The sequence below is a fragment of the Coregonus lavaretus genome (genome assembly GCF_964263955.1).
Source record: "Coregonus lavaretus genome assembly, chromosome: 14".
NCBI classification, from domain to species: domain Eukaryota; kingdom Metazoa; phylum Chordata; class Actinopteri; order Salmoniformes; family Salmonidae; genus Coregonus; species Coregonus lavaretus.
This window is the reverse complement of record NC_140001.1, coordinates 42,534,499-42,562,020: the sequence shown is the minus strand read 5'-3', so window position 1 is coordinate 42,562,020 and position 27,522 is coordinate 42,534,499.

Below are 27,522 nucleotides of genomic sequence, written 5' to 3'. Positions count from 1 at the left end.
ATGTTTTTTTGTTAGTGTCTAGCAGAGAATAAATCAGCTCTTTAAAATCCAGTTTCAACTGTTCAGAGCTGCCCTTCATAATGTCAGTAACACCGATATAGTCGATTTCCATGTCCTGATGATGTATATTCGGGAGCAGCTTAGTAATGTCATTACTGTTTTTGCACCAGAACGGTCACATTTCTTACCATGGATCTGCCCAAAATCCCAGCTGGTGAGAAGGACGAGGAAATCCGCCCATTCCCACGCTTCACAGGATGCAGACCTCCGACAGATGGAGAAGCCTAGCTCGATCCAGAGCAGAGACGGAAGGTTGCCGTCGTCGACTTCGAAATCGTAGTAGTAGGCACTGCGGCCGCAGACACCCCCAGCGACTAAGGTGCAGTTAGATCAGGCTCCAGGATGGCGAAACTATTAGTTGTTTGTATCCGCTCCGGGCCTCTTGTTGGGAGTGTAGACTGCTTTGCGGGAGGTCGCTGTCGTCGGCTTCCACGGTTAGTGATATGTGACCATCGTTGATTGCCTTTCTCCTTATGATGTGCTCCTTCGACGGCGCTATCAAATGGGGGAGCTCCGGGCAAAACTGGCCTGCCGGATAACGACAAACGACAAGGCGGAGATGCATCCAACAAGCGCGAACGCCGCCCAACCATTCCACTCTACGTTTTCCCCAGTTTCTTACGTAGGCTGGCGACCTGCGTGATCAAGGAAGCCATCTCAAGCCTATAATCCTCGGCAAGTAAACAATTGCCGCATTGGAACGCCGGCTTAAACCGGTCTCTTAAACGGGATTCCGGGACAAGAAATAAAAATAAAAAAAATAAAAATATGCCATTTAGCAGACGCTTTTATCCAAAGCGACTTACAGTCATGCGTGCATACATTTTTGTGTATGGGTGGTCCCGGGGATCGAACCCACTACCTTGGCGTTACAAGCGCCGTGCTCTACCAGTTGAGCTACAGAGGACCACAATAGGGGTCCTAGCTGTTAAAAGCTAACCGCGTCATGGAATCCACGCAAAAACAAGTTATGTATTCATATATATGAATAGCGTATTTAAAAATAGCAAACCAAATGTTTTCCAGCATACAATGTTCAGCTGCGCACTCTGATGACGTAGGTTGTGACGTTGTGGGTCCCGAGACTTGTCCCGAAGCCACTCCTGCGTTGCCTTGGCTGTGTGCTTAGGGTCGTTGTCCTGTTGGAAGGTGAACCTTCACCCCAGTCTGAGGTCCTGAGCGCTCTGGAGCAGGTTCTCATCAAGGATCTCTCTGAACTTTGCTCCGTTAATCTTTCCCCTCGATCCTGACCAGTCTCCCAGTCCCTGCCGCTGAAAAACATCCCCACAGCATGATGCTGCCACCACTATGCTTCACCATAGAGATGGTGCCAGGTTTCCTCCAGACGTGACGCTTGGCATTCAGGCCAAAGAGTTCAATCTTGGTTTCATCAGACCAGAGAATCTTGTTTCTCATGGTCTGAGAGTCCTTTAGGTGCCTTTTGGCAAACTCCAAGCGGGTTGTCATGTGCCTTTTACTGAGGAGTGGCTTCGGTCTAGCCACTCTAAAGGCCTGACTGGTGGACTGCTGCAGACATGGTTGTCCTTCTGGAAGGTTCTCCCATCTCCACAGAGGAACTCTGTCAGAGTGAGCATCGGGTTCTTGGTCAACTCCCTGACCAAGGCCCTTCTTGCTCAGTTTAGCCGAGGGGCCAGCTCTAGGAAGAGTCTTGGTGGTTCCAAACTTCTTCCATTTAAGAATGATGGAGGACACTGTGCTCTTCTTCAATGCTGCAGACATTTTTTGGTACCCTTCCCCAGATCTGTGCCTCGACACAATACTGTCTTGGAGCTCTACAGACAATTCCTTCGACCTCATGGCTTGGTTTTTGCTCTGACATGCACTGTCAACTGTGGGACCTTATATAGACAGGTGTGTGCCTTTCCAAATCATGCCCAATCAATTGAATTTACCACAGGTGGACTCCAATCATGTTGTAAAAACATCTCAAATATGATCAATGGAAACAGGATGCACCTTAGCTCAATTTCGAGTCTCATAGCAAAGGGTCTGAATACTTAAGTAAATAAGGTATTTCAGATTTTTACTTTTGTATACATTTTCAAAAAAATTCCAAAAACCTGTTTTTGCTTTGTCATTATGGGGTATTGTGTGTAGATTGGTGAGGGGGAAAAAACAATATTATCAATTTTAGAATAAGGCTGTAACGTAACAAAATGTGGAAAAAGTCAAGGGGTCTGAATACTTTCCGAATGCGCTGTATGTGTTATTATAACAAATTAAACACTATATACACACGCACATATCACACACACACGCATACCAACACATGCCTGTAAGTCTGAAGTGAAACTAGCATTAGTTGTGTCTGAAATGGCACCCTATTTGTGAACTACTTTTGACCAGGGCCCCTAGTGCAATATAGGGAATAGGGTGCCATTTGGGACACAACTAATACTAGTTTCACTTCAGACCCTACACCCAAACGAGGGCACTACATTCATCCACCTCTGGCTTGCTAGCCCCCCTACCTCTATGGAAGCACAGTTCCCTCTCAGCCCAGTCAAAGCTATTTGCTGCTCTGGCACCCCAATGTTGGAACAAGCTCCCCCACGACGCCAGGACAGCGGAGTCACTGACCACCTTCCGGAGACACTTGAAATCCTACCTCTTTAAGGAATACCTGGAATAGTCTAACAGTAATCCTTCTACACCCCCGCTCCCCCAGTGGTGGTTGTCCCACTGGCTATCCTAAGTTGAATGCACCAAGTTGTAAGTCGCTCTAGATAAGAGCGTCTGCTAAATGACTTAAATGTAAAATCAACAGTCAGTCAAATCTAATTTTATTTGTCACATACACGTGTTTAGCAGATGTTATAGCGGGTGTAGCGAAATGCTTGTGCTTCTAGCTTCGACAGTGCAGGAATATCTAACAAGTAATATCTAACAATCAGACAGTCAGAGGAAGCCTGCTGGGTCCCTCTCCGATTACGGTTCCAATCAATTTCACTGAGAAATGTGACATCAAATAAAAGCATGGTGGTTTACCCACATAACAAATGCTGTATCACACAATACTGAAACTTGAACTGGGAAAGTTGGGTCGGCATGGGTTCAGCAAGTTCGATTTAATGTAGGCCTAGTGTGTAGGGTAATGTAGTAGCAAGCTGTAGTGCTGCACAAAACACATGCACATAACACATAAATAACCCATGTTTCTCTTGTATTGTAAGTACAACTAACAATGCCATTGCACTTAAGAGCTTTTTCACCAGTCCTTTGGCAGTAGAATTGCTCATTCTTTATAACTTCACATTTGGCGTTAGTAACCCAACACTCCCAGAGCAAATCCTAATTGAGCACTCTGAATCTCAATTGAGTTACAGTATAATCGCTTTTTTAGGTCTAAAAACATGTCATTGCTCATCTGACCAGCCAGGCAGCGTCTTTCTATCCTTCTACCCCACTAAGCATTGTCTCACGTCTGATGGCACCACTCCTACGCGACGCTTGTCCCTCAATCGATCTGTCTTGTAGGATGTGGAACTAATCTCTAAAAAATTCTAGATTTTGTTAATCCACCTAACACTCATTTCTAATTCTGAGAATCACTCCGCTCTCAGTAGGTACTATGGCAAACCATGCTTGATCAGCTGAGAACTTGCTCTAGCTAGCAGCCTAGTGCAAGCTTGTTTGAATGGCCATACAGTAGCTAGTTTGCCAGCTTGTTGATGAAGTTGTACGGCCCCAAAGTTATGGGACTGTTCTCATAAATCAGCATGTATCTGACTCTGACAGCTTGCACTGTGCCTCGGTACTTTGTAACATTTGGCCAACGCCCATACCGCTGCAGAGAGCAGTCAGCTGTGCTGTAGAACTCGGCACGCTAATCACAGACTGAACAGATAATGAAAACGAATTTGTGCATTAGCTAGAGCTTTGCTAAACTAGCTAGCTAGCTAGAGGGAGTATTCAGCATTGAGAGTGTGTACTGGCGTTGTTAGCATCCCTGCCTTTCGTTTCATATGGATTGATTTGATACGGGTTCAGCCAACAAGCAGACACACATTTTCATGCACATTTCAAAATTTCCTAAATACCACCCCAAAACACCTGAGCTAGATGTAGAAATACTGTAGGTAGTGAAGACTTGCTCATTATTATTATCAGGTTTGTTATCGTTTTTGGTAAGATTAACTCAGACTCTTTTGAGGATGAAAGGTGGTTCAGTGGATGATGTCTCCAAGGTAACATTTTAGAACAGTTATCAGATAGATCAGCGTAGACGGCATGTAAAAAAAAAGGCTGGCCTTTTTCAACCTGATTGGCCTACAGCCCTGTCAATCACGCTTCAAGCCTCTACTCATTCTAACCAATCAGGGTGCGTCGGCTCACTCCAGGGCTCCGCCCCGCACGCCTCAACTTAGAGCGTGCTTTACCATCTGGGGAGAAAATAGTTCTGATACTGACAGACTTTCACATTCTGTTTCCTAACCAGTGTTGTATGTCCATTGGAATGTAAGTTTGGGGATAGTCTCTGGGGGATATTTGGTGTGATGATTGATGATGTTTACAGTGCCTTCAGAAAGTATTCATACACCTTGACTTATTCTACATTTTGTTGTTACAGCCTGAGTTAAAAATGTATTAAAAATATTTTTTTCCTCTCACTCATTTACAAATAATACCCCATATTGACAAAGTGATTTTGTAAAAATAAATGTTATTGAATTTATTGAAAAATGATATACGGAAATATCTAATTTACATACAGTACCAGTCAAAAGTTTGGACACACCTACTCATTCCAGGGTTTTTCTTTATTTTGTACTATTTTCTATATTGTAGAATAATAGTGAAGACGTCAAAACTATGAAATAATAGTAACCAAAAAAAAATGTTAAACAAAGCAAAATATATTTTATATTTGAGATTCTTCAAATAGCCACCCTTTGCCTTGATGACAGCTTTGTACACTCTTGGCATTCTCTCAACCAGCTTCATGAGGTGGTCACCTGGAATGCATTTCAATTAACAGGTGTGTCTTCTTAAAAGTTAATTTGTGGAATTTCTTTCCTTCTTAATGAGTTTGAGCCAATCAGTTGTGTTGTGACAAGGTAGGGGGGTATACAGAAGATAGCCCTATTTGGTAAAAGACCAAGACCATATTATGACAAGAACAGCTCAAATAAGCAAAGAGAAACGACAGTCCATCATTACTTTAAGACATGAAGGTCAGTCAAAACGGAACATTTCAAGAACTTTTGTTCCTTCAAGTGCAGTCGCAAAAACCATCAAGCGCTATGGTGAGCTGGCTCTCATGAGGAGCGCCACAGGAATGGAAGACCCAGAGTTACCTCTGCTGCAGAGGATACGTTCATTAGAGTTACCAGCCTCAGAAATTGCAGCCCAGAAAAATGTTTCACAGAGTTCAAGTAACAGACATCACAACATCAACTGTTAAGAGGGGACTGTGTGAATCAGGCCTTCATGGTCGAATTGCTGCAAAGAAACCACCACTAAAGGATACCAATAAGAAGAAGAGACCTGCTTGGATCAAGAAACACGAGCAATGGACATTGGACCGGTTGAAATTGGAGATTTTTGGTTCCAACTGCCATGTCTTTGTGAGTCACGGTGTGGGTGAACGGATGATCTCCGCATGTGTATTTCCAACCGTAAAGCATGGAGGAGGTGTTATGGTGTGGGGGTGCTTTGCTGGTGACACTGTCTGCAATTTTATTTAGAATTCAAGGCACACTTAACCAGCATGGCTACCACAGCATTCTGCAGAGATACGCCATCCCATCTGGTTTGGGCTTAGTGGGACTAAGCAATTGTGCAAGTTCTCCCACTTAAAAAGATGAGAGAGGCCTGTAATTTTCATCATAGGTACACATCAACTATGACAGACAAAATGAGAAAAAAAATCCCGAAAATCACATTGTTGATTTTTTATGAATTTATTGGCAAATTATGGTGGAAAATAAGTATTTGGTCAATAACAAAAGTTTCTCAATACTTTGTTATATACCCTTTGTTGGCAATGACACAGGTCAAACATTTTCTGTAAGTCTTCACAAGGTTTTCACACACTGTTGCTGGTATTTTGGCCCATTCCTCCATGCAGATCTCCTCTAGAGCAGTGATGTTTTGGGGCTGTCGCTGGGCAACATGGACTTTCAACTCCCTCCAAAGATTTTCTATGGGGTTGAGATCTGGAGACTGGCTAGGCCACTCCAGGACCTTGAAATGCTTCTTGCGAAGCCACTCCTTCGTTGCCCGGGCGGTGTGTTTGGGATCATTGTCATGCTGAAAGACCCAGCCACGTTTCATCTTCAATGCCCTTGCTGATGGAAGGAGGTTTTCACTCAAATCTCACGATACATGGCCCCATTCATTCTTTCCTTTACACGGATCAGTCGTCCTGGTCCCTTTGCAGAAAAACAGCCCCAAAGCATGATGTTTCCACCCCCATGCTTCACAGTAGGTATGGTGTTCTTTGGATGCAACTCAGCATTCTTTGTCCTCCAAACAAGACGAGTTGACTTTTTACCAAAAAGTTCTATTTTGGTTTCATCTGACCATATGACATTCTCCCAATCCTCTTCTGGATCATCCAAATGCACTCTAGCAAACTTCAGACGGGCCTGGACATGTACTGGCTTAAGCAGGGGGACACGTCTGGCACTGCAGGATTTGAGTCCCTGGCGGCGTAGTGTGTTACTGATGGTAGGCTTTGTTACTTTGGTCCCAGCTCTCTGCAGGTCATTCACTAGGTCCCCCCGTGTGGTTCTGGGATTTTTGCTCACCGTTCTTGTGATCATTTTGACCCCACGGGGTGAGATCTTGCGTGGAGCCCCAGATCGAGGGAGATTATCAGTGGTCTTGTATGTCTTCCAGTTCCTAATAATTGCTCCCACAGTTGATTTCTTCAAACCAAGCTGCTTACCTATTGCAGATTCAGTCTTCCCAGCCTGGTGCAGGTCTACAATTTTGTTTATGGTGTCCTTTGACAGCTCTTTGGTCTTGGCCATAGTGGAGTTTGGAGTGTGACTGTTTGATGTTGTGGACAGGTGTCTTTTATACTGATAACAAGTTCAAACAGGTGCCATTAATACAGGTAACGAGTGGAGGACAGAGGAGCCTCTTAAAGAAGAAGTTACAGGTCTGTGAGAGCCAGAAATCTTTGCTTGTTTGTAGGTGACCAAATACTTATTTTCCACCATAATTTGCAAATAAATTCATTAAAAATCCTACAATGTGATTTTCTGGAGAAAAAAAATCTCAATTTGTCTGTCATAGTTGACGTGTACCTATGATGAAAATTACAGGCCTCTCTCATGTTTTTAAGTGGGAGAACTTGCACAATTGGTGGCTGACTAAATACTTTTTTTCCCCACTGTATGTGTATTAGCAATGTTTGTATTGTTCACATGCTACCACTGCAATGTATAGCATCCCTCGTGCGCTCGCACTTGGGCTGTAACTAATTGCCTCAGATAAGATATGCAGCCAGGCCAGAGAGGGCCATCAATCTTAATAACCCTAGGCTCAGTTCTCGCTCCTTCTCTGGCAATATGTTTATAATGCTGTTGTGTGTAAATATCCCTGTGTTAGCCTGCTATATTATTACATTCATTGCTTATTTGCTTGTTTTATTGCATGTATATACAGTGAGGAGAACAAGTATTTGATACACTGCCGATTTTGCAGGTTTTCCTACTTACAAAGCATGTAGAGGTCTGTAATTTTTATCATAGGTACGGAATCTAAAACAAAAATCCAGAAAATCACATTGTATGATTTTTAAGTAATTAATTTGCATTTTATTGCATGACATAAGTATTTGATCACCTACCAACCAGTAAGAATTCCGTCTCTCACAGACCTGTTAGTTTTTCTTTAGGAAGCCCTCCTGTTCTCCACTCATCACCTCTATTAACTGCACCTGTTTGAACTCGTTACCTGTATAAAAGACACCTGTCCACACACTTAATGCAAATTAATTACTTAAAAATCATACAATGTGATTTTCTGAATTTTTTCACAGTTGAAGTGTACCTATGATAAAAATTACAGACCTCTACATGCTTTGTAAGTAGGAAAACCTGCAAAATCGGCAGTGTATCAAATACTTGTTCTCCCCACTGTATATCTAGTCTCTTATACATAGATCCTAATCATATAATGTTCTGTCTTTCTTTAGAACCACATAAAGAACTCTATTGGAAACAGCTGTGTCTGCGTGTGTGTGGTGGTGACAGACAAGTATATAATTATAGACCTCAACATCATGTTCTAATCGGACAGCACTACAGTGGGCTTTACCAAAACCAATCAGCATTAGGTATGTAGCGGGTGAGGGCATATCCAGCCAACCGCTCAGAGGAGCTCCAGCTAGATGTTTCTTCATGGTCCTCCTAGATCTCGCCGGATTTAGCAACCAACAGTTTTTGTCACGGCCGTCATCTGAGGAGAGACAGTGCCCCACTATGCAGCAGCTAAACCGTTATTACAAATGGTGTAAAACCTCCATTAGCAGGATTGGTTGATTTATAGAGGCCGGTGAGACTGGTGCTGAGGTGTAATGTAACAACTGGACAGACAAGGCCATATTTAGCCTGCCATTAATTAATCACTACAACACTATGAGGAAGGAAGTGGGGGTCGGGGGGTAGAGACTTCTGCTGGAAATTAAAATGCAAGGGCAAAGAGGGCATACTTTGACTTTCTACAGGACAGAAAATGGAAAAGCTCATCAGGGTAACGTCACGGTACGTAGGTTATCTTTTTGTCTTTCACAATGACGGAATTAATTTTTTTCTTCCTTATTTTAGGTAACAATACATGTCTTGTAATACATGAATCAACCATCACCTTCACATTTCCCGTTAAAACATTTTATGAGCAAATCCATGCTTGTCATAAAGTGATATTGCCCTCAGCACAAACTACCCAAACTTGAGAGTGACAGTTTTGATCATCATTTCTGTAAGCAGTGCACAACATTTGAGCATCAACTACCCAAAAAGTAGTCTGACAGTGAAATGAAGATACAGGTAGGTAACTGCCAAAAAAAAAAGAAACACGACTAAATGAGGGATACAAAGTATATTGAAAGCTGATGCTTCCACACAGGTGTGGTTACTGAGTTAATTAAGAAATCCCATCATGCTTAGGGTCTTGAATAAAAATGCCCAGTTCCCCATTATTTTGGCTACTATGGCTAGAAGAGATCAATGTCTATGAAAGAGGGGTCTCAAAGGAGCATAGGGGGTCTATCAGTCACCAAATCTCAACCCAATTTTAGAATCTATGCCAAGACGCACTGAAGCTGTTCTGGCGGCTTGTGGTCACCTAACGCCCTAGCATAATAAAAACATGCCCATCAATCTGTTTGGGAGTCTCAATTCACCACATCCGACGATGTCGGCCTTCCGCATCTGCGGTGGAAGGTAACAGAGCTACAGCTGTGTTTGTCAGACCAGGAGACATCCTAAAAATCTGTTTTCTGTAGCGTCTAGACCAGGGGTGTCAAACTCATTTTAGCTCAGGGGCCACATGGAGGAAAATCTATTCCCAAGTGGGCCGGACCGGAAAAATCATGGTATATATAACTTAAAAACAACAACTTCAGATTGTTTTCTTTGTTTTAATACGATCAACATACAACATAAAGCTGGAGCCTGAGGACAGTGTGTCCAAAATAGTACAAGCACAACATCACTATTAATCATAAAACACGTCAAGTTTATTTGAAAATTCTAAAGAAAAAGAACAAACAAACACACAATGCCTCAGTGATTAACAGAACTGTTTCACAGATCACAGAACTATATCAGGGTGTCATTTCTCAGGCAGAAATGTAGATAAAAATAATGAAATCCTGTTCCCCAAACAAGTGCAAGAACCACAGAGTCAAGAATAGGTTAAATATACAAATAAAATAAAAACAATTAAAAACAATAGCACATCAACATAAAAACATATAAACATAAAGCTGGAGCCTGAGGACAGTGTCCAAAAGCACAACATCACTATTAATCATAAAACACCTAAAGTTATTTGAAAGTTCTGAGGACAAAGAACACACAAACACACAATGCCTCAGTGATTCACAGAAGTATATCACAGATCACAGAACTATATCAGGGTGTCATTTCTCAGGCAGAAATGTAGATAAAAATAATGAAATCCTGTTCCCCAAACAAGTGCAAGAACCACAGAGTCAAGAATAGGTTAAATATACAAATAAAATAAAATCAATTAAAAACAATAGCACATCAACATAAAAACATATAAACATAAATCTGAAAGCGTTGCTCAAACTCCCGTAACAGTCCCGTTATTTTATCTTTGAACCGCTTCATGTCTGCCACATGTTGGGTCGCGCACACATTTTTCAGACAGGGGAAGTGAGCTGCATCACCACCGGCAAGTTGCGTCTCCCACAATGACAGCTTCAACTTGAAAGAACGTATGCTGTCATAATACTGCGTGACAACTTTGTTGCGCCCTTGCAGCTGTTTGTTCAAGTTATTCAGGTGCTCTGTAACATCCACCATAAATGCAAGGTCCTGCATCCATTCTGCGGAATGAAATTCTAACACTGGTTTGCCCTTTTCTTCCATGAACTGTTCAATTTCTTCTCGTAAATCAAAGAAACGCCTCAGCACAGCACCTCGGCTTAACCATCTTACCTCAGTGTGGTATGGCAGGCCATAGATGTGGTCTTTCTCTCTGAGAAGGCTGTCAAACTGACGGTGATTCAGGCTTCTGGATCGGATGAAATTAACAGTTTGGATGACCACCTTCATGACGTTATCCATCTTTAATGACTTGCAACACAAAGCCTCCTGGTGCAAAATACAGTGAAAAGTCAAAAAATCACGTCCTCCATTTGCAGATTGCACTTTCTCTCTGAACTTTGTCACAACGCCTGCTTTTTTCCCGATCATTGAGGGCGCACCATCTGTAGCCAGGCTGACAGCGCGGGACCAGTCCACTCCGACCCTGTCCAGCGCGCCGACGAGTGCGGTAAAAATATCAGCTGCTGTCGTTGTATCTGTCATCGGCACCAACTCCACGAACTCCTCGGTTACGGTCAATGTGTCATCAACTCCGCGGATGAAAATGGCCAGTTGTGCAACATCTGTAATGTTCGTGCTTTCATCAATTGCAACCGAAAACGCAATAAATGACTTTACTTTTTGCTTCAACTGGCTGTCCAAATCCACTGAAAGATCGGAAATCCTGTCTGCAACTGTGTTTCTTGTCAGGCTGATATTTGCAAAAGCCTGCCGCTTTTCAGGGCACACAATCTCTGCTGCCTTCATCATGCATGTTTTTACAAATTCACCCTCACTAAATGGTTTTGAAGCCACTGCGATTTCATTAGCAATGAGGTAGCTAGCTTTCACTGCAGCGTCACTGATGTCTCGGCTGTGAGTAAACACAGACTGCTGTTTCTTCAGACCCGCCAACAGTTCATTCACCTTCTCTCATCTCCACTGTCCTTGAATGTTGTCATATTTGTCGGCATGAAGACTCACATAGTGGCGACGAAGGTTATATTCTTTCAGCACTGCAACATGCTCTGAAAACACCAAACATACAGCTTTCCCATTCAATTCCGTGAATAAATAGGATTACAATTTTTCTTGGAACACTCTGCGTCCACTTTTCTTTTTTTTGACAGAGACATATTGGGGCAATGAGGGTGCCAAAGCACATAAGGTTAAAAGTAGAAGCTGTAATAAATATCGCGGGCAAAACAAAGTAGCTCATTGGCTGCAGGTGCTTGACCTACTTGCTCTGCCCCGGTATAAACAGTTTGCTTGCTTAACACAATTGCTATTGCGCCACCCAGTGGACGCAATTGGAACAGCAGTTTATTTTATTGAAAAATTGCAGCGCATTTTTATACTTTACCAATTTTTTTATTTTTTTATTTTTTATTTTTTAATCATCTCGCGGGCCGGATTAAACCCGTTTGCGGGCCTGATCCGGCCCGCGGGCCGGACGTTTGACACCCCTGGTCTAGACGGTTTGGTCTACAAACCAATACATGATGGTGTTCTCCGTTTTGCGCTACGACCTCCACAAGCGCCATGTGACTCGTCTGAAGTTTATACCGCCGATGTACCAACTTCTGTCTGTAGCTTCCGAACGTTTTGGGCTACACACTAATATGAGATATATTAATACACACAGTTGAAGTCGGAAGTTTACATACACTTAGGTTGGAGTCATTAAAACTAGTTTTTCAACCACTCCACAAATTTCTTGTTAACAAACTATAGTTTTGGCAAGTCGGTTAGGACATCTACTTTGTGCATGACACAAGACATTTTTCCAACAATTGTTTACAGACAGACTATTTCACTTATAATTCACTGTATCACAATTCCAGTGGGTCAGAAGTTTACATACACTAAGTTGACTGTGCCTTTAAACAGCTTGGAAAATTCCAGAAAATGATGTAATGGCTTTAGAAGCTTCTGATAGGCTAATTGACATCATTTGAGTCAATTGGAGGTGTACCTGTGGATGTATATCAAGGCCTACCTTCAAACTCAGTGCCTCTTTGCTTGACATCATGCGAAAATCAAAAGAAATCAGCCAAGACCTCTGGAAAAAAATGGTAGACCTCCACAAGTCTGGTTCATCCAGACGCCTGAAGGTACCACGTTCACCTGTACAAACAATAGTATGCAAGTCTAAACACCATTGGACCACGCAGCCGTCATACCGCTCAGGAAGGAGACGCGTTCTGTCTCCTAGAGATGAACGTACTTGTGGGAAAAGTGCAAATCAATCCCAGAACAACAGCAAAGGACCTTGTGAAGATGCTGGAGGAAACAGGTACAAAAGTATCTATATCCACAGTAAAACGCGTCCTATATCGATATAACCTGAAAGGCCGCTCAGCAACGAAGAAGCCACTGCTCCAAAACCGCCATAAAAAAGCCAGACTACGGTTTGCATCTGCACATGGGGACAAAATATCGTACTTTTTGGAGAAATGTCCTCTGGTCTGATGAAACAAAAATAGAACTGTTTGGCCATAATGACCATTGTTATGTTTGGAGGAAAAAGGGGGAGCTTGCAAGCCCGAAGAACACCCTCCCAACCGTGAAGCACGGGGGTGGCAGCATCATGCTGTGGGGGTGCTTTGCTGCAGGAGGGACTGGTGCACTTCACAAAATAGATGGCATCATGAGGAAGGAAAATTATGTGGATATATTGAAGCAACATCTCAAGACATCAGTCAGGAAGTTAAAGCTTGGTCGCAAATGGGTCTTCCAAATGGACAATGATCCCAAGCATACTTCCAAAGTTGTGGCAAAATGGCTTAAGGACAACAAAGTCAAGGTATTGGAGTGGCCATCACAAAGCCCTGACCTCAATCCTATAGAAAATGTGTGGGCAGAACTGAAAAAGCATGTGCGAGCAAGGAGGCCTACAAACCTCACTCAGTTACACCAGCTCTGTCAGGAGGAATGGGCCAAAATTCACCCAACTTATTGTGGGAAGCTTGTGGAAGGCTACCCGAAACGTTTGACCCAAGTTAAACAATTTTTAAAGGCAATGCTACCAAATACTAATTGAGTGTATGTAAACTTCTGACCCATTGGGAATGTGATGAAAGAAATAAAAGATTCTCTCTACTATTATTCTGACATTTCACATTCTAAAAATAAAGTGGTGATCCTAACTTTTTACTAGGATAAAGTGTCAGGAATTGTGAAAAACTGAGTTTAAATGTATTCGGCTAAGGTGTATGTAAACGTCCGACTTCAACTGTATGTAAATAAGGTGTTTTTTATTTTTAATAAATGTGCAAACATTTATAAAAAACTGTTTTCGCTTTGTCATTATGGGGTATTGTGTGTAGATTGATGAGGGAAAAATGAATTGAATCCATTTTAGAATAAGGCTGTAACGTAACAAAATGTGGAAAAAGTAAAGGGGTCTGAATCCTTTCTAAATGCACTGTACATACCAAACAAAAATATGAATGCAGCATGTAAAGTGTTGGTCCCATGTTTCATGAGCTGAAAAAATAAAAGGTCCCAGAAATGTTCCATATGCACAAAAAGCTTATTACTCTTACATTTTGTGCACAAATGTTTTCACATCCCTGTTAGTGAGCGTTTCGCATTTGCCAAGATCATCCATCCACCTGACAGGTGTGGCATATCAAGAAGCTGATTAAACAGTATGATCATTACACAGACGCACCTTGTGCTGGGGAAATTAAAGGCCACTCTAAAATGTGCAGTTTTGTCACACAACACAATGCCCCAGATGTCTCAAGTTTTGAGCGAGCGTGCAATTGGCATGCTGACTGCAGTAATGTCCACCTGAACTCTTGCCAGAGAGTTGAATGTTAATTTCGCTACCATAAGCCACCTCCAACGTTGTTTTAGAGAATTTGGCAGTATGTCCAACAGGCCTCACAACCGCAGACCAGGCAATTTGAAGGCAGAGAGGTACCGTGATGAGATCCTGAGGCCAATTGTCCTTCCATTCATTCATCGCCATCACCTCATGTTTCATCATTATAATGCACGGCCCTATGTTGCAAGGATCTGTACACAATTCCTGGAAGCTGAAAATGTCCCAGTTCTTCCATGGCCTACATACTCACCAGACACGTCACCCATTGAGCATGTTTGGGATGCACTGGATCGACGAGTACGACAGCGTGTATCCAGCAACTTCGCACAGCCATTGAAGAGGAGTGGGACAACATTCACCAGGCCACAATCAACAGCCTGTTCAATTCTATGCGAAGGAGATGTGCGAGGCAAATTGTGGTAACACCAGATATTGACTGGTTTTCTAAACCACGCCCCTACCTTTATTTAATGTATCTGTGACCAACAGATGCATATCTGTATTCCCAGTCATGTTAAAGCCATAGATTAGAGCCTAATTTATTAATTTAAATTGACTGATTTCCTTATGTGAACTGTAACTCAGTAACATCTTTGAAATATTAGCATGTTGCGTTAATATTTTTGTTCAGTATATACATATATACACATACTGAACTAAAATATAAACGCAACATGCAAATATTTCAAAGATTTTATTGATATATATATATATACAGTGGGGAAAAAAAGTATTTAGTCAGCCACCAATTGTGCAAGTTCTCCCACTTGAAAAGATGAGAGAGGCCTGTAATTTTCATCATAGGTACACGTCAACTATGACAGACAAAATGAGAAGAAAAAAATCCTGAAAATCACATTGTAGGATTTTTAATGAATTTATTTGCAAATTATGGTGGAAAATAATATTTGGTCAATAACAAAAGTTTCTCAATACTTTGTTATATACCCTTTGTTGGCAATGACACAGGTCAAACGTTTTCTGTAAGTCTTCACAAGGTTTTCACACACTGTTGCTGGTATTTTGGCCCATTCCTCCATGCAGATCTCCTCTAGAGCAGTGATGTTTTAGGGCTGTCGCTGGGCAACACGGACTTTCAACTCCCTCCAAAGATTTTCTATGGGGTTGAGATCTGGAGACTGGCTAGGCCACTCCAGGACCTTGAAATGCTTCTTACGAAGCCACTCCTTCGTTGCCCGGGCGGTGTGTTTGGGATCATTGTCATGCTGAAAGACCCAGCCACGTTTCATCTTCAATGCCCTTGCTGATGGAAGGAGGTTTTCACTCAAATCTCACGATACATGGCCCCATTCATTATTTTCTTTACACGGATCAGTCGTCCTGGTCCCTTTGCAGAAAAATAGCCCCAAAGCATGATGTTTCCACCCCCATGCTTCACAGTAGGTATGGTGTTCTTTGGATGCAACTCAGCATTCTTTGTCCTCCAAACATGACGAGTTGAGTTTTTACCAAAAAGTTCTATTTTGGTTTCATCTGACCATATGACATTCTCCCAATCCTCTTCTGGATCATCCAAATTGTCAGCGTCTGGGTGCAGTGGGGAAACAGAATCAGGCGCAGGACACAGAACTGAGAATAAATGGCTTTACTTGACTCCAAGTAAACCCAGCAAACCCTCCACGCAGGGAAGAGCAAAAACAACAGCTCAACAGACGACGTAACAAAGAACAATCACACACACACTCAGGAGGGAAAACAGAGGTAATATAGGGAAACTAATAAGCCTAATGAGTAACAGGTGTGAACAATACAGACAGAACTAGTGAGACACAGAAACATTGATCGGTGGCAGCTAGTACTCTGCCCGAATGAGCTAGAAGCCTGCCCGAATGAGGAGGAGGGGCAGCCTCGGCCGTATCCGTGACAGTACCCCCCCCCCCGACGCGCGGCTCCAGCCGTGCGTCGACACCGGCCTCGGGGACGGCCAGGAGGAAGTGGAGCAGGGCGAGTTGGATGACGACGATGGAACTCCCTTAACCAGGAGGGATCGAGGATGTCCCTCCTGGGAACCCAGCTCCGTTCCTCCGGACCGTACCCCTCCCACTCCACGAGATACTGCAGGCCTCCAACCCGACGCCTCAAATCCATGATGGAACGGACCGAGTACGCCGGTGCCCCCTCAATGTCCAATGGGGGCGGAGGAACCTCCCGCACCTCGGACTCCTGGAGCGGACCAGCTACCACCGGCCTGAGGAGAGACACATGGAACGAGGGGTTAATACGGTAATCAGAGGGGAGCTGTAACCTATAACAAACCTCGTTCAACCTCCTCAGGACTTTAAAGGGCCCCACAAACCGCCGACCCAGCTTCCAGCAGGGCAGGCGAAGGGGCAGGTTTCGGGTCGAGAGCCAGACCCGGTCCCCCGGTGCATAAACCGGAGCCTCACTGCGGTGGCGGTCGGCACTCGCCTTCTGTCTTTTAATCGCCCTTTGCAGGTGTACATGGGCAGCGTTCCATGTCTCCTCCGAGCGCCGAAACCATTCATCCACCGCAGGAGCCTCGATCTGGCTCTGATGCCACGGTGCCAGGACCGGCTGGTAACCTAGTACACACTGAAAGGGAGACAGGTCAGTGGCGGAGGGAATTTTGTACCATTTCTGCCCAGGGGATGTAAACTGACCAATCCCCCTGCCGGTCCTGGCAATACGACCTCAGAAACCTACCCACATCCTGGTTTACTCTTTCCACCTGCCCATTACTCTCGGGGTGAAAACCTGAGGTCAGGCTGACCGAGACCCCCAGATGGTCCATAAAAGCCTTCCAGACCCTCGATGTGAACTGGGGACCCCGATCAGACACTATATCCTCAGGCACCCCGTAGTGCCAGAAGATGTTTGTGAACAGGGCCTCTGCTGTCTGTAGGGCAGTAGGGAGACCGGGCAAAGGAATGAGACGCCAGGACTTAGAAAACCGATCCACAACGACCAGGATCGTGGTGTTACCCTGTGACGGAGGAAGATCTGTAACAAAGTCCACCGATAGGTGTGACCACGGCCGCTGTGGAACGGGGAGAGGTTGTAATTTACCTCTGGGCAGGTGTCTAGGTGCCTTGTACTGAGCGCACACCGAACAGGAAGAAACATAAACCCTCACGTCCTGAGCTAAAGTGGGCCACCAGTACTTCCCACTAATACAGCGCACTGTCCGACCAATGCCAGGATGGCCAGAAGAAGGTGACGTGTAAGCCCAATAAATCAAACGTTCACGAACCTCGGACGGAACGTACGCACGACCCACTGGACACTGGGGGGGAGTGGGCTCCGTGCGTAACGCCCGCTCGATGTCCGCGTCAACCTCCCATACCACCGGCGCCACCAGACAAGAAGCCGGAAGTATGGGAGTAGGCTCCCTGGTCCGATCCTCTGAGTCATATAGCCGGGACAGAGCATCAGCCTTAGCATTCTGGGAACCTGGTCTATACGATAGGGTGAACACAAAACGCGTGAAAAACATGGCCCACCTTGCCTGACGAGTATTCAGTCTCCTCGCTGCCCGAATGTACTCCAGATTGCGGTGGTCAGTCAAAATGAGAAAAGGGTGTTTAGCCCCCTCAAGCCAATGTCTCCACACCTTAAGAGCTTTCACAACAGCTAACAGCTCCCGATCCCCCACGTCGTAGTTTTGCTCCTCCGGGCTGAGCTTCTTCGAGAAGAAAGCACAGGGGCGGAGTTTGGGAGGCGTACCCGAGCGCTGAGACAGTACAGCTCCTATCCCCGCCTCGGACGCGTCCACCTCGACTATGAATTGCAAGGACGGATCCGGATGAGCCAGCACGGGAGCCGTGGTGAACAGCGCCTTCAGCTGACCAAAAGCCCTGTTCGCCTCCGCTGACCACTGCAGGTGCCCGAACCGCCCTTTAGCAAAGAGGTTATGGGAGCTGCTACCTGGCCAAAGCCCCGGATAAATCTCCGGTAGTAGTTGGCAAAACCCAAAAATCGCTGCACCTCCTTTACCGTGGTAGGAGTCGGCCAATTACGCACGGCTGAAATGCGGTCACACTCCATCTCGAACCCTGACTCTGACAAGCGGTATCCTAAGAAGGAGACGGACTGTCTGAAGAACAGACATTTCTCAGCCTTAACGTACAGGTCATGCTCCAACAGTCTACCAAGCACCTTGCGCACCAGGGACAAATGCTTGTCGCGTGTAGCGGAGTATATGAGAATATCATCTATATACACCACTACACCCTGTCCATGCAGGTCCCTGAAAATCTCATCGACAAAGGATTGAAAGACTGAGGGAGCATTCATCAACCCGTACGGCATGACGAGGTACTCATAGTGACCAGAGGTGGTACTAAATGCCGTCTTCCACTCATCCCCCTCCCGGATATGGATCAGATTGTACGCGCTCCTGAGGTCCAATTTTGTGAAGAAGCATGCCCCGTGCAATGACTCCATCATACTAGCAATGAGAGGAAGAGGATAGCTGTATTTTACGGTTATCTGATTTAGACCTCGATAGTCAATGCACGGGCGTAAACCTCCATCCTTTTTCTTCACAAAAAAGAAACTTGAGGAGGCAGGGGAAGTGGAGGGCCGAATGTATCCCTGTCCCAGAGATTCGGTGACATATGTCTCCATAGCCACCGTCTCCTCCTGTGACAGAGGATACACATGACTCCTGGGAAGTGCAGCACCCTCACGGAGATCTATCGCACAATCCCCTCGTCGATGGGATGGTAATTGAGTCGCCTTCCTTTTACAGAAGGCGAGAGCCAAATCGGCATATTCTGAGGGAATGTGCATTGGGGAGACATGGTTTGGACTCTCCACCGTGGTTGCCCCTACGGAAACACCTACACACCTTCCCGAGCACTGAGGTGACCATCCCTTAAGAGCCCACTGTTGCCACGAAATACTGGGGTCATGGGTGGCTAGCCAGGGAAGGCCCAGCACCACAGGAAATGCAGGGGTATCAATAAGGAAGAGACTCATTCTCTCCTCATGACCCCCCTGTGTCTCCATCCGAAGTGGAGCTGTGACCTCCCTAACCATACCTGACCCTAATGGGCGACTATCTAGGGCACGTATAGGGAAGGGCACATCTAACGGCAATATAGGAATCCCTAATCTATGCGCAACCAATCTGTCCATGAAATTCCCAGCTGCGCCAGAATCTACGAGCACCCTATGCTGGGAATGTGGGGAAAACTCAGGGTGAGCTCTGGGTGAGTTGGGTGCCTACTCACCTGGGATGGTCCCCCAGAACCCTGCCTGCTGCTTCGATTCCATGAGGGTCTTCTCCTGCACCGGCCCGCAGTGTGTCCTCTGCGGCCACAGTTGGTGCAGGAGACCACCCCCTTGCTCAGTCTCTCCGCATCAGCACTTCCAAGCTCCATAGGTGTGGATTGGGAAGTGCTGGGGGATGGACTGGACGGACCCTGATCTGGACGTCCGCGGGTAGCCAACAGGTTATCCAGCCGGATCGATAAATCTACCAGCTGGTCCAGGTTAAGATTAGTGTCCCTGCAGGCCAGCTCCCGACGAACGTCCTCCCGTAGACTGCATCAGTAGTGAACAATCAGGGCCCTCTCGTTCCATCCCGCGCTGGCTGCCAGTGTCCTGAAATCCAGGGCGTATTCCTGTGTGCTCCTCATTCCCTGGCTGAGGTGAAACAGACGCTCCCCCGCCACTCTCCCCTCAGGCGGATGATCGAATACTGCCCGGAAACGGCGGGTAAAGTCCTCATAACGAACGGACTCAGCGTCTATTCCACCCCACTCTGCGTTGGCCCATTCCAGGGCTCTGCCCGACAGACAGGAGATGAGGGCGGACACGCTCTCGTATCCCGAGGGAGCCGGGTGGATGGTGGACAGGTAAAGTTCCACCTGGAGCAGGAAACCCTTACACCCGGCAGCTGTCCCATCGTATTCCCTCGGGAGCGAGAGCCGAAGACCACTGGACCCAGGGGTTGAGGATCTGGATGGAAGAGAAATCGGCGAAGGAGGAGGTGTAGAAAACCCAACTCTTTCCCATCGATCCATGGTGTGGATCACTTGATCCAGAGCCGAACCTAGTCGCTGCAGCATGGTCGCGTGCTGGTGGATGCGTTCCTCCACCGAACCGCTGGGATCGGGCGTGCCTGCTGACTCCATAACGGGTGCGTGATTCTGTCAGCGTCTGGGTGCAGTGGGGAAACGGAATCAGGCGCAGGACACAGAACTGAGAATAAATGGCTTTACTTGACTCCAAGTAAACACAGCAAACCCTCCACGCAGGGAAGAGCAAAAGAAACAGCTCAACAGACGACGTAACAAAGAACAATCACGCATACACTCAGGAGGGAAAACAGAGGTAATATAGGGAAACTAATAAGCCTAATGAGTAACAGGTGTAAACAATACAGACAGAACTAGTGAGACACAGAAACATTGATCGGTGGCAGCTAGTACTCCGGTGACGACGACCGCCGAAGCCTGCCCGAACGAGGAGGAGGGGCAGCCTCGGCCATATCCGTGACACAAATGCACTCTAGCAAACTTCAGACGGGCCTGGACATGTACTGGCTTAAGCAGGGGGACACGTCTGGCACTGCAGGATTTGAGTCCCTGGCGGCGTAGTGTGTTACTGATGGTAGGCTTTGTTACTTTGGTCCCAGCTCTCTGCAGGTCATTCACTAGGTCCCCCCGTGTGGTTCTGGGATTTTTGCTCACTGTTCTTGTGATCATTTTGACCCCACGGTGTGAGATCTTGCGTGGAGCCCCAGATCGAGGGCGATTATCAGTGGTCTTGTATGTCTTCCATTTCCTAATAATTGCTCCCACAGTTGATTTCTTCAAACCAAGCTGCTTACCTATTGCAGATTCAGTCTTCCCAGCCTGGAGCAGGTCTACAATTTTGTTTCTGGTGTCCTTTGACAGCTCTTTGGTCTTGGCCATAGTGGAGTTTGTAGTGTGACTGTTTGAGGTTGTGGACAGGTGTCTTTTATACTGATAACAAGTTCAAACAGGTGCCATTAATACAGGTAACGAGTGGAGGACAGAGGAGCCTCTTAAAGAAGAAGTTACAGGTCTGTGAGAGCCAGAAATCTTGCTTGTTTGTAGGTGACCAAATACTTATTTTCCACCATAATTTGCAAATAAATTCATTTAAAATCCTACAATGTGATTTTCTGGATTTTTTTCCCTCAATTTGTCTGTCATAGTTGACTTGTACCTATGATGAACATTACAGGCCTCTCTCATCTTTTTAAGTGGGAGAACTTGCACAATTGGTGACTGACTAAATACTTTTCCCCCCCACTGTATATACACACTTTTGATACCTACAGGGGTCCTACAATCTAAATTAAATAGCTAAATGATCCTTGGTATGACCATCTTAAAAATGCCATATGTTAGCTTAGTAAAAACCTAGCCCCGGGGCCTTAGACGCTAGGGCAGGGGTGTCAAACGTCCGGCCCGCGGGCCGGATCAGGCCCGGAAACGGGTTTAATCCGGCCCGCGAGATGATTTTGTAAAGTATAAAAATGCGCTGCAATTCAATAAAATAAACTGCTGTTCCAATTCCACTGGATGGCGCAATAGCAATTGTGTTAAGCAAGCAAACTGTTTATACCGGGGCAGAGCAAGTAGGTCAAGTCTGTGTTTACTCACAGCCGAGACATCAGTGACGCTGCAGTGAAAGCTAGCTACCTCATTGCTAATGAAATCGCATTGGCTTCAAAACCATTTAGTGAGGGTGAATTTGTAAAAACATGCATGATGAAGGCAGCGGAGATTGTGTGCCCTGAAAAGCGTCAGGCTTTTGTAAATATCAGCCTGACAAGAAACACAGTTGCAGACAGGATTTCCGATCTTTCAGTGGATTTGGACAGCCAGTTGAAGCAAAAAGTAAAGTCATTTATTGCGTTTTCGGTTGCAATTGATGAAAGCACGGACATTACAGATGTTGCACAACTGGCCATTTTCATCCGCGGAGTTGATGACACATTGACCGTCACTGAGGAGTTCGTGGAGTTGGTGCCGATGACAGATACAACGACAGCAGCTGATATTTTTACCGCACTCGTCGGCGCGCTGGACAGGGTCGGAGTGGACTGGTCCCGCGCTGTCAGCCTGGCTACAGATGGTGCACCCTCAATGATCGGGAAAAAAGCAGGCGTTGTGACAAAGTTCAGAGAGAAAGTGCAATCTGCAAATGGAGGACGTGATTTTTTGACTTTTCACTGTATTTTGCACCAGGAGGCTTTGTGTTGCAAGTCATTAAAGATGGATAACGTCATGAAGGTGGTCATCCAAACTGTTAATTTCATCCGATCCAGAAGCCTGAATCACCGTCAGTTTGACTGCCTTCTCAGAGAGAAAGACCACATCTATGGCCTGCCATACCACACTGAGGTAAGATGGTTAAGCCGAGGTGCTGAGGCCTTTCTTTGATTTACGAGAAGAAATTGAACAGTTCATGGAAGAAAAGGACAAACCAGTGTTAGAATTCCATTCCGCAGAATGGATGCAGGACCTTGCATTTATGGTGGATGTTACAGAGCACCTGAATAACTTGAACAAACAGCTGCAAGGGCGCAACAAAGTTGTCACGCAGTATTATGACAGCATACGTTCTTTCAAGTTGAAGCTGTCATTGTGGGAGACGCAACTTGCCGGTGGTGATGCAGCTCACTTCCCCTGTCTGAAAAATGTGTGCGCGACCCAACATGTGGCAGACATGAAGCGGTTCAAAGATAAAATAACGGGACTGTTACGGGAGTTTGAGCAACGCTTTCAGATTTTTGGTTTACTGGAGAAAGACTTCAACGTTTTTTGCTCGCCATTCACCGTGAATCCCTTTGATCTGCCCGTCAGCATCCAACTTGAAATAGACTTGCAGTGTGACTCGGATTTGAAGGGCAAATTTGCCGCAGCTGGCTTGGACACATTTAATCAGAATCTCTTGCCAGGTTACCCCAACTTGACAGCCCTCGCTGCAAAACTGTTGTGCATGTTTGGAACCACATATCTTTGTGAGCAAGTTTTCTCTGTAATGAGCATAAATAAAACAAAGCTGCGCTCAAGGCTCACGCACAAGCACTTGAATCACATCCTGAAGTTGGCTGCCACTCAGGATGTGACGCCTGATATTGATGCGCTGATGAAAGCTAAAAGATGCCAGGTATCAGGAGTCAAATAAACTATGCAACCCCACTTAAAGTGCTACATGAGACACCCTGATATAGTTCTGTGATCTGTGATATACTTCTGTGAATCACTGAGGCATTGTGTGTTTGTGTGTTCTTTGTCCTCAGAACTTTCAAATAACTTGAGGTGTTTTATGATTAATAGTGATGTTGTGCTTTTGGACACACTGTCCTCAGGCTCCAGCTTTATGTTTATATGTTTTTATGTTGATGTGCTATTGTTTTTAATTGATTTTATTTTATTTGTATATTTAACCTATTCTTGACTCTGTGGTTCTTGCACTTGTTTGGGGAACAGGATTTCATTCTTTTTATCTACATTTCTGCCTGAGAAATGACCCCCTGATATAGTTCTGTGATCTGTGAAACAGTTCTGTTAATCACTGAGGCATTGTGTGTTTGTGTGTTCTTTTTCTTTAGAATTTTCAAATAAACTTGACGTGTTTTATGATTAATAGTGATGTTGTGCTTGTACTGTTTTGGACACACTGTCCTCAGGCTCCAGCTTTATGTTGTATGTTGATCGTATTAAAACAAAGAAAACAATCTGAAGTTGTTGTTTTTAAGTTATATATACCATGATTTTTCCGGTCCGGCCCACTTGGGAATAGATTTTCCTCCATGTGGCCCCTGAGCTAAAATGAGTTTGACACCCCTGCTCTAGGGGGTTAAGACACTTTATGTTGTGTTTCCTTTATTTTGACAGTTACCTGTTTGTCTCCCCACTGTATCCCGGGTGAAAGTCTAAAAGTCTGAGTCCATCATCAATAACATCATATAGGGAATATGGTGCCATTTAGGATGCACACCAAGAAAGAGAGGCCTGCTGGTGGGCTGGGATACTGTCACTGACGCCTCCCTGAGCTCCATCCACCTCCACGTGGGCTAAGGAGAAATCACCTCACGCTACCTGGAAGCTGGCCCACGCTCCACCACCAGAAGACACAGCGCACCAGGGGCCAGTAAATACCGTTAGTGCCATCCAGACTTGTGCTCATGTTAAACAACAATAACCAAAAACAAAAACAAACCTAAATCTTCCACATTGATCAACATGAGTGTCAATCTGTTCCCAGATGCCTATCTCTGAATATGCATTTCCCCCCATAAAGGTGTCCTTAAAAGGGGCAATCTGCATTTGAAACAATAACAAAGCATCCTTCCCGTCCCTGTTTCAGTAAAAAGCTGCGGGAAGGGGCTGGAGAAATGTAGCCACTCTCAAATTCATAGACAGAGCTATAGATTCAAAGACTGACCATCCATGATATGAAAATTATAGTTTCAACCATGTTTTGAAGCTACTCTTAAAAAAAAAAAAAAAAAAGGGTTCCAAAAGGGTTATTTGACTGTCCCCGTAGGAGAACGCTTTTTGGTTCCAGGTAGAACCCTTTTGCGTTCCATGTAGAACCCTGTGTGGAAAGGGTTCTACATGGAACCCAAAATGGTTCTACTTGGAACCAAAGGGGTTCTTTAAAGGGTTCTCCTATGGGGACAGCCGAAGAACCCTTTTAGGTTCTAGATAGCACCTTTTTTCTAAGAGTGTATTGTTTGTTTACATTTACTTTGTTTACAAACATTGGAGTAAAACAAGCATATATTTTGGGTTCTGGTGGGGTACAACAGTTAAACTAAGCTCACGAGGCATTTATAAGTTATATCCTTTAAGAAACATTTACAAGTCCAAAAATTGATGTAGCAACTGCAGCAATGTTTTTGGCACTCTTTTTTAGATATAGTTTAGTCTTAGTCACATTTGTGTCATTTAAATAATGATTTAGTCTAGTTATTGTCAAACTGAGGAAAACAATGGGCCATTTTAGTCAACTAAATGCCCTTTCATTTTAGTCACATACAATTTGTATTGCCTCATTATGCTATAGTAAACATACATCACTGACTTCCATGTGCACAAACATACATACAGTGGCTTGCGAAAGTAGTCACCCCCCTTGGCATTTTGATCTGTACTTCTCCACAACTTTGTCCCTGACCTGTTTGGAGCGCTCCTTGGTCTTCATGATGTCGCTTGCTTGGTGTTGCCCCTTGCTTGGTGGTGTTGCAGACTCTGGGGCCTTTCAGAACAGGTGTATATATATATATATACACTGAGATCATGTGACACTTAGATTTGCACACAGGTTCACTTTATTTAACTAATTATGTGACTTCTGAAGGTAATTGGTTGCACCAGATCTTATTTAGGGGCTTCATAGCAAAGGGAGTGAATATATATGCACACATCACTTTTCCGTTATTTATTTTTTAGACTTTTTTGAAATAAGTAATTTTTTTCATTTCACTTCACCAATTTGGACTATTTTGTGTATGTTCATTACATGACATCCAAATAAAAATCCATTTAAATTACAGGTTGTAATGCAACAAAATAGGAAAAATGCCAAGGGGGATGAATACTTTTGCAAGGCACTCTAGCCTTGTCCTACCAACATATTTTTCTACATAACATCCCATTTTCTTCCCAACAGCAGAAATATGAGAAAATACAGTATACAAAACATTAGGAACACCTGCTCTTTCCATGACATAAACTGACCTGGTAAATCCAGGAGAATGATAGGATTCCTTATTGATGTTACCTGTTAAATCTACTTCCACCAGTGTAGATGAAGGGGAGGAGACAGGTTAAAGAATAATTTTTAAGCCTTGAGACAATTGAGAACACATGAATTGTGTATGTGTGCCATTCAGAGGGTGAATGGGCAAGACAAAGGATTTAAGCGCTTTTGAACAGGGTATGAAAGTAGATGCCAGGCGCACCGTTTGGAGTGTGTCAAGAACTGCAACGGTGCTGGGATTTTCATGCTCAACAGTTTCCTGTGTGTATCAAGAATTATCCACCACGCAAAGAATATCTAGCCAACGGCAGGCCAGTGGTCAAAAACAGGTAATTGATGAAAGAGGACAAAGGAGACTGACACAAATTGTGCAGAGCAACAGAAGGGCTACGGGCTACAGTTAGTCAACTTACAGTCCAGTACAACATTGGTGCCCCAAGACTGATAAAATAATGCACAACTCGTGATACTTTGATACAAATGGGGTATGGCAGCCGACGACATTATAAAGTTCCACTTCTTTCAGCAAAAAACAAGAAACTGCAGTTGCAGTGGCCTATGGAACAAAAACACTGGACAATGGAGAATTGGAAAAACATTGCCTGGTCTGATGAATCCCGGTTCCTGCTGTTTCACGCTGATGGGAGGACTAGGGTATGGAGAAAACCACATGAGTATATGCATCCATCATGACGCGTGTCAACATTGCAGGCTGGTGGTGGTGTGATGGTGTGGGGTGTGTTTTTATGGCACACATTGGGCCACTTGAAAAAAGTGGAGCAACGTTTGAATGCCACGGGATATCTGAACATCATTGCCATTAAGGTGCATCCCTTCATGGCAACAGTATATCCATTGGCAAATTGTTTTTTTCAGTTGGATAATGCCCCATGCTACAAGGCTAGGATTGTCCAGGAATGGTTCTGTGGAAAGCATTGGAGTCCACATGGGCCAGCATCCCTGTGGAATACTTTTGACACCTTATAGAGTCCATGCCCCAACGAATTGAGGCTGTTCTGAGGGCATAAGGGGGTGCAACTTAATATTAGGACGGTGTTCCTAATGTTTTGTACACTCCATGTATATCCTCCTGCCTTGCCTGGCCTGCCGTGGTGTGTAAGAGTGCATGTCTAGATTGGACAGAGACCAAGCAATAGCATGTACCCACTGCTTGCTGTACATGTGTGTTAGGTTAACTGTATACAGTATATCATCCCTGACTGGCCTGGCGTGCTTTACCATCTGGAGTGGACAGAGCTATACCATGGACCCGCTGCTTCACATGTGTTACGTTAACAAAATCAAATGATTCCTGAAAGGCATTGCAATTACAACCATTGACCGTGCCGCTGGAGAAGG